Source organism: Oncorhynchus masou, unplaced genomic scaffold (assembly GCF_036934945.1).
Source record: "Oncorhynchus masou masou isolate Uvic2021 unplaced genomic scaffold, UVic_Omas_1.1 unplaced_scaffold_551, whole genome shotgun sequence".
In the NCBI taxonomy this organism is placed as follows: Eukaryota; Metazoa; Chordata; class Actinopteri; order Salmoniformes; family Salmonidae; genus Oncorhynchus; species Oncorhynchus masou.
Genome location: NW_027011926.1, coordinates 35120 through 44467, shown reverse-complemented (window position 1 = coordinate 44467; position 9348 = coordinate 35120).

Below are 9348 nucleotides of genomic sequence, written 5' to 3'. Positions count from 1 at the left end.
AGCTGGTGTTAGATGGGCCGTCATTCTGATAATGGAGCTGGGGTTAGATGGGCCGTCATTCTGATAATGGAGCTGGGGTTAGATGGGCCGTCATTCTGATAATGGAGCAGTAGAGCTGGTGTTAGATGGGCCGTCATTCTGATAATGGAGCTGGTGTTAGATGGGCCGTCATTCTGATAATGGAGGAGTAGAGCTGGTGTTAGATGGGCCGTCATTCTGATAATGGAGCTGGGGTTAGATGGGCCGTCATTCTGATAATGGAGCTGGGGTTAGATGGGCCGTCATTCTGATAATGGAGCAGTAGAGCTGGTGTTAGATGGGCCGTCATTCTGATAATGGAGCTGGTGTTAGATGGGCCGTCATTCTGATAATGGAGGAGTAGAGCTGGTGTTAGATGGGCCGTCATTCTGATAATGGAGCTGGGGTTAGATGGGCCGTCATTCTGATAATGTAGCAGTGGAGCTGGTGTTAGTTGGGCCGTCATTCTGATAATGTAGCAGTGGAGCTGGTGTTAGTTGGGCCGTCATTCTGATAATGTAGCAGTGGAGCTGGTGTTAGTTGGGCCGTCATTCTGATAATGTAGCAGTGGAGCTGGAGTTAGATGGGCCGTCATTCTGATAATGTAGCAGTGGAGCTGGAGTTAGATGGGCCGTCATTCTGATAATGTAGCAGTGGAGCTGGAGTTAGATGGGCCGTCATTCTGATAATGTAGCAGTGGAGCTGGAGTTAGATGGGCCGTCATTCTGATAATGTAGCAGTGGAGCTGGAGTTAGATGGGCCGTCATTCTGATAATGTAGCAGTGGAGCTGGAGTTAGATGGGCCGTCATTCTGATAATGTAGCTGGTGTTAGATGGGCCGTCATTCTGATAATGGAGCAGTGGAGCTGGTGTTAGATGGGCCGTCATTCTGATAATGGAGCTGGTGTTAGATGGGCCGTCATTCTGATAATGGAGTAGTGGAGCTGGAGTTAAATGGGCCGTCATTCTGATAATGGAGGAGTGGAGCTGGTGTTAGATGGGCCGTCATTCTGATAATGTAGCAGTGGAGCTGGAGTTAGATGGGCCGTCATTCTGATAATGTAGCAGTGGAGCTGGAGTTAGATGGGCCATCATTCTGATAATGGAGGAGTGGGGCTGGTATTAGATGGGCCGTCATTCTGATAATGGAGCAGTGGAGCTGGTATTAGATGGGCCATCATTCTGATAATGGAGCTGGTATTAGATGGGCTGTCATTCTGATAATGGAGCAGTAGAGCTGGTGTTAGATGGGCCGTCTTTGCCTGTGAAATAAGAGCATGAACTGCATGAGGCACGTGTACAGTGAGTTCACACATGACAACAATGTCTCCACAAGCCATCACAACTGCAGTAGCTGCAGCCACAGCTCTCAAACAACAAACCAGACTTCTGGCCACACTGTCCAGCTGTTTGGAATTATACCCAACTGGGCGCTGCTTTCCCCCATGTTCCTGTGTTAAAACAGATGACATAAAAGCATTTTTCTCACAAACAAAGCAGTTAAAAGGTTTAGACTGGTCAGGGAGCCCCACACAGGGAGAAGTAGTCATGAGTTGTTCCAGTCTGGTCAGAGCAGTCAGTCCCTCTGGTGTCCACTTCATTTTGTCCCTCATAGCCATTTTGTGGCCATCATAAATAAGGTCAGCAAGCGGCTGCACCACCTCAGCATAGTCAGGTAACCACGCCCTACAAGACACTGCCATACCAGTCAATGACATCATGTGTTGTTGAGTAACCGGCTGTGGGACGGAGAGAATAGCCTGTATCCTCTCTGTACCCAGCTGCCTGCCATTGGGAGTGATGTCATGACCCAGATGTCATGACCCCTGACTCTCTGAGGTCATTAAATATCCCATGGCACTTATTGTAAGAGTAGGGGTGTTAACCCCGGTGTCCTGGCTAAATTCCCAATCTGGCCCTCAAACCATCACGGTCACCTAATAATCCCCAGTTAACAATTGGCTCATTCATCCCCCTCCTCTCCCCTGTAACTATTCCCCAGGTCGTTGCTGTAAATGAGAACGCGTTCTCAGTCAATTTACCTGGTAAAACAATGGATAAATAAATAAATAAATACTTCACTGTGAAACCAACTGTAACTTCTTCTTTGAAACTTTGTGGACAGAAATCAACAGAGCCGCAGTATCAGTTTGACAAGTTTCCATTGAGCTGGAGCACAACAACAAATCATCCACATACTGAACCAGAATGCTGATTCATCCACATACTGAACCAGAATGCTGATTCATCCACATACTGAATCAGAGTGCTGATTCATCCACATACTGAATCAGAGTGCTGATTCATCCACATACTGAATCAGAGTGCTGATTCATCCACATACTGAATCAGAGTGCTGATTCATCCACATACTGAATCACAGTGCTGATTCATCCACATACTGAATCAGAGTGCTGATTCATCCACATACTGAATCACAGTGCTGATTCATCCACATACTGAATCAGAGTGCTGATTCATCCACATACTGAATCACAGTGCTGATTCATCCACATACTGAATCAGAGTGCTGATTCATCCACATACTGAATCACAGTGCTGATTCATCCACATACTGAATCACAGTGCTGATTCATCCACATACTGAATCAGAGTGCTGATTCATCCACATACTGAATCAGAGTGCTGATTCATCCACATACTGAATCACAGTGCTGATTCATCACATACTGAATCAGAGTGCTGATTCATCCACATACTGAATCAGAGTGCTGATTCATCCACATACTGAATCAGAGTGCTGATTCATCCACATACTGAATCACAGTGCTGATTCATCCACATACTGAATCAGAGTGCTGATTCATCCACATACTGAATCAGAGTGCTGATTCATCCACATACTGAATCACAGTGCTGATTCATCCACATACTGAATCAGAGTGCTGATTCATCCACATACTGAATCAGAGTGCTGATTCATCCACATACTGAATCAGAGTGCTGATTCATCCACATACTGAATCACAGTGCTGATTCATCCACATACTGAATCAGAGTGCTGATTCATCCACATACTGAATCAGAGTGCTGATTCATCCACATACTGAATCAGAGTGCTGATTCATCCACATACTGAATCAGAGTGCTGATTCATCCACATACTGAATCAGAGTGCTGATTCATCCACATACTGAATCACAGTGCTGATTCATCCACATACTGAATCACAGTGCTGATTCATCCACATACTGAATCAGAGTGCTGATTCATCCACATACTGAATCAGAGTGCTGATTCATCTACATCCTGAATCAGAGTGCTGATTCATCCACATACTGAATCACAGTGCTGATTCATCCACATACTGAATCAGAGTGCTGATTCATCTACATCCTGAATCAGAGTGCTGATTCATCCACATCCTGAATCACAGTGCTGATTCATCAACATCCTCAATCACAGTGCTGATTCATCCACATCCTCAATCACAGTGCTGATTCATCCACATCCTCAATCACAGTGCTGATTCATCCACATACTGAATCAGAGTGCTGATTCATCCACATCCTGAATCACAGTGCTGATTCATCCACATACTGAATCAGAGTGCTGATTCATCCACATACTGAATCAGAGTGCTGATTCATCCACATCCTGAATCACAGTGCTGATTCATCCACATACTGAATCAGAGTGCTGATTCATCCACATACTGAATCAGAGTGCTGATTCATCCACATCCTGAATCAGAGTGCTGATTCATCCACATCCTGAATCAGAGTGCTGATTCATCCACATACTGAATCACAGTGCTGATTCATCCACATCCTGAATCAGAGTGCTGATTCATCTACATACTGAATCACAGTGCTGATTCATCCACATACTGAATCAGAGTGCTGATTCATCTACATACTGAATCACAGTGCTGATTCATCCACATACTGAATCAGAGTGCTGATTCATCCACATACTGAATCACAGTGCTGATTCATCCACATACTGAATCAGAGTGCTGTCCTCAGGGAGTATAAAACCCTACAAATTTTGCGCTAAGGCTTCCGGTTACTAGTCCAACGCTCTAACCACTAGGCTACCCTGCCGGTTACTAGTCCAACGCTCTAACCACTAGGCTACCCTGCTGGTTACTAGTCCAACGCTCTAACCACTAGGCTACCCTGCTGGTTACTAGTCCAACACTCTAACCACTAGGCTACCCTGCTGGTTACTAGTCCAACACTAACCACTAGGCTACCCTGCTGGTTACTAGTCCAACACTCTAACTACTAGGCTACCTGCTGGTTACTAGTCCAACGCTCTAACCACTAGGCTACCCTGCTGGTTACTAGTCCAACGCTCTAACCACTAGGCTACCCTGCTGGTTACTAGTCCAACACTAACCACTAGGCTACCCTGCTGGTTACTAGTCCAACGCTCTAACCACTAGGCTACCCTGCTGGTTACTAGTCCAACGCTCTAACCACTAGGCTACCCTGCTGGTTACTAGTCCAACGCTCTAACCACTAGGCTACCCTGCTGGTTACTAGTCCAACACTCTAACCACTAGGCTACCCTGCTGGTTACTAGTCCAACGCTCTAACCACTAGGCTACCCTGCTGGTTACTAGTCCAACGCTCTAACCACTAGGCTACCCTGCCGCCCCATTTTGCGCTAAGGCTGCCGAAACCATCACGGAGGATTCCAAGTAGGATAGCCTAGTGACCGGAAGGTTGCAAGTTCAAATCCCCGAGCTGACAAGGTACAAATCTGTCGTTCTGCCCCTGAACAGGCAGTTAACCCACTGTTCCTAGGCCGTCATTGAAAATAAGAATTTGTTCTGAACTGACTTGCCTAGTTAAATAAAGGTTAAATAAATACAAATAACACGTAACCCATAGGAGCCACAGGTTAAATAAATACAAATAACACGTAGGGTCCTGTGTGGCTCAGTCGGTAGAGCATGGTGCTTGCAACGCCAAGCGTCGTGGGTTCGCTTCCCGCTAGGGCCACCCATATGTAAAAGTAGTGGCCCCAGCCGACTTGTAAGTCGCTTTGGACAAAAGCGTCTGCTAAATGGGATATATTATTATTATACGTAACCCATAGGAGCCACAGTCCAGGTTAAATAAATACAAATAACACGTAACCCATAGGAGCCACAGTCCAGGTTAAATAAATACAAATAACACGTAACCCATAGGAGCCACAGTCCAGGTTAAATAAATACAAATAACACGTAACCCATAGGAGCCACAGTCCAGGTTAAATAAATACAAATAACACGTAACCCATAGCAGCCACAGTCCAGGTTAAATAAATACAAATAACACGTAACCCATAGGAGCCACAGTCCAGGTTAAATAAATACAAATAACACGTAACCCATAGGAGCCACAGTCCAGGTTAATCTCTCACTGAGAAACGTGAAGGCAAACCAGAACTGAGATTCTGTTGCCACAGGAATACTGAAACATGCATTAGTCAAATCAATCACAGAGAACCACTCTGGGTGGTACCGCCCCCAACAGAGAGGTAACATTAGGAACCACCGGGCACGGGCAAAAACTGCATCGTTCACAGGCCTTAAGTCCTGGACCAATCTCCAATCACCTGAAGGTTTTCTAACATGCAAGATAGGGGTGTTACAGGGTGATTTTGGACAGGGAATTAAAGCACCATTAGCTAACAGGGATGCATGAACAGGTGTAATACCTGCTATTGCCTCCCTACTGAGTGGATACTGTGCTCTAGATGGGCGCCTGGTATCTTTAGGAGTGACTACCATTGGCTCAGCTCCCTTCACTCTCCCAAAATCATACTTGTCCCTTGCCCATAGGCATTCAGGGACCCTCTCAGGAGGGGTGAGTCTTCACTCACCAACATGATATTTGTAGAAAAAGAAACCTGATCAACACCATGCACACCCCTCTCAGTTGGTGTTTCCCAACTGAGTGGGTAACAACTTGTCAGTGTGCTGGTGAATATGTTGACCTATCAGGGTCTAAATGGGCGCCTGGTAGAAAGGGACCCCTCTCAGTTGGTGTTCCCCAACTGAGTGGGTAACAACTTGTCAGTGTGCTGGGTGAATATGTTGACCCATCGGGGTCTAAATGGGCGCCTGGTAGAAAGGGACCCCTCTCAGTTGGTGTTCCCCAACTGAGTGGGTAACAACTTGTCAGTGTGCTGGGTGAATATGTTGACCCATCGGGGTCTAAATGGGCGCCTGGTAGAAAGGGACCCCTCTCAGTTGGTCCTAGCATCAACCAAAAGCATTTCATCCAAATTCCAGCATCCGGCTATTCTACTCTATCTGATTTTGACAGGGACAACGTGGTGAGTTATCCTCAAACAGGTAGAGGTCTTTTCGTGCAGGGGTTAGATTAACCCCTGAAGCACAGAAATCACTGAATCACAGTATAAACCCTCACACTGCACTGACTCATCCTGTGATTTAGCACACAGCCATTGTTTCTCATAATGGAGATCTCTTGTCAATGGTGAAAAATGGGAGGTGCAATGTAACCCTGCTTCAGACATGAAACTGCCCTTGTGGCCCCAATGGGTTTTGGCCATTGAGAAAACATGAGCAATATTGGGCACCTCATCATCAACATCCCATGCATAATACCAGTCACAGCACTCAGACCTTAACATCAATTGCTCCCCCTCTTCCTCATGAATAACGGTTAAACCGGTTCGGCCACATGTTATGTTGATGCTCAGTTTACACAGGAGGTCCCTGCCCATCAGATTGACAGGACAGTGGTCAGAGAGGAGAAATTGATGTTGACACTTCTCCTCAAAAAAGGAGACGGGCAGAGGCATAGTTACCTGCTCTCTGAATGAGAGGCCTGAAGCACGTACAGCTTTGACTGTTTCACTAAAAGCACCCTCTCTATGCCATAGAGGGTCCAGAATATCCCCATTTATTATATTATTATATTACTATTATATTACTATTATTTTATCATATCTACATTATTATATTATTATTGTATTATCATATGTCTACATTATATTATTATATTACTATTATATTATTATATTTCCATATTAAAATATTACTTTTGTATTATTATATTACTATAATAGTAAATTATTATATTTCCATAATATTATGTCTATAGTATTATATTATTATATTACTATTATATTATTTTTCAATATTATTATATTTCCATATGAAAATATTACTATTATATTATTATATGTCTATATTATTATTATATTATTATTACATTTCCATATTATTATATTATGATTATATTTCTATACTAATATATGTCTATATTATTATATAATTATATTTCCATATTAAAATATGACTTTTGTATTATTATATTACCATATTATATTACTATTACATTATTATATTATTATATTACTATTATATTACCATTATATTATTATATATTTATTATATTACTATATTATATTAGTATTATATTATTATATTATATTTCCATATTATTAATTACTTTTATATTATTATATTTCTATATAATTATGTCTATAATATTATATTATTATATTACTATATTACTATTATATTCCTATATTACTACAATACTATTATATCATTATACTTCTATATTATTATAGTATTATATTACTATTATATTATTATATTATATTACTATTATATTATATTATATTACTATTATATTATTATATTATATTACTATTATATTATTATATTATATTACTATTATATTATTATATTATATTACTATTATATTATTATATTATATTACTATTATATTATTATATTATATTACTATTATATTATATTACTATTATATTATTATATTACCATTATATTATATTATTATATTATATTACTATTATATTATTATATTATATTACTATTATATTATTATATTATATTACTATTATATTATTATATTACTATATTATTATATTATATTACTATTATTATATTATATTACTATTATATTATTATATTATATTACTATTATATTATTATATTATATTACTATTATATTATTATATTATATTACTATTATATTATTATATTATATTACTATTATATTATTATATTATATTACTATTATATTATTATATTATATTACTATTATATTATATTATTATATTACTATTATATTATTATATTACCATTATATTATTATATTACCATTATATTATAATGGATGTAGCAGCCTGAAACCAGTTTTCTAGAAAGTGTGGGGGGGGGGGGTAGGGTAGTCGAGAATAAGTGCCTGCTGGGTATCATTCCCAAAATCTGAACTGTTCTTTACACTGTTTCTAACGTATGTGTGTGGGTGTGCATGTGTCAGTTGGCAGGAACAGGAGTGTTGGCCATAGGGCTGTGGCTGCGTTTTGACTCTCGGACCGAGGGACTGTTCAGTGGAGAGGACTCTCCTTCTGTCTTCTTCACCGGTAAGACTGAGCTCTCACCCCTAACCCCTATACCTTAAATCCAACTTCTCACCCCTAACCATAACCCCTACACCCTAAACCCTACAGCATAAAATATCTCCTTTCAGCTAGTGGTATCATCATGGCTGTTAGAAACTCTAAGCTCCACAAATAGGTTTCTAACACACACACACACACACACACACACACACTTAATTCTCTACACAGGGTCAGGAATCAGGGACAAAGAGACAGGGGTAAGGAAAAGGGGTCAGGGCCAGAGTCAGGAGTCAGGGACAGAGTCAGGGGTCAAGGACAGAGGTCAGGGACAGGGTAAGGGGTTAGGGACAGAGTCAAGGACAGGGTAAGGGGTCAGGGACAGAGTCAGGGACAGGGTAAGGGGTCAGGGACAGAGTCAGGGGTCAGGGACAGAGGTCAGGGACAGAGTCAGGGACAGAGTCAGGGACAGGGTAAGGGGTCAGGGACAGAGGCAGGGACAGAGTCAGGGACAGGGTAAGGGGTCAGGGACAGGGTAAGGGGTCAGGGACAGAGTCAGGGGTCAAGGACAGAGTCAGGGGTCAAGGACAGAGTCAGGGACAGGGGTCAGGGACAGGGTAAGGGGTCAGGGACAGAGGTCAGGGACAGGGTAAGGGGTCAGGGACAGAGTCAGGGGTCAAGGACAGAGTCAGGGGTCAGGGACAGAGTAAGGAACAGGGGTCAGGGACAGGGTAAGGGGTCAGGGACAGAGTCAGGGACAGGGTAAGGGGTCAGGGACACAGTCAGGGACAGGGTAAGGGGTCAGGGACAGAGTCAGGGACAGGGTAAGGGGTCAGGGACAGAGTCAGGGACAGGGTAAGGGGTCAGGGACAGAGTCAGGGACAGGGTAAGGGGTCAGGGACAGAGGCAGGGACAGAGTCAGGGACAGGGTAAGGGTCAAGAATACGTAACTGAACAAGTACGCTAGAT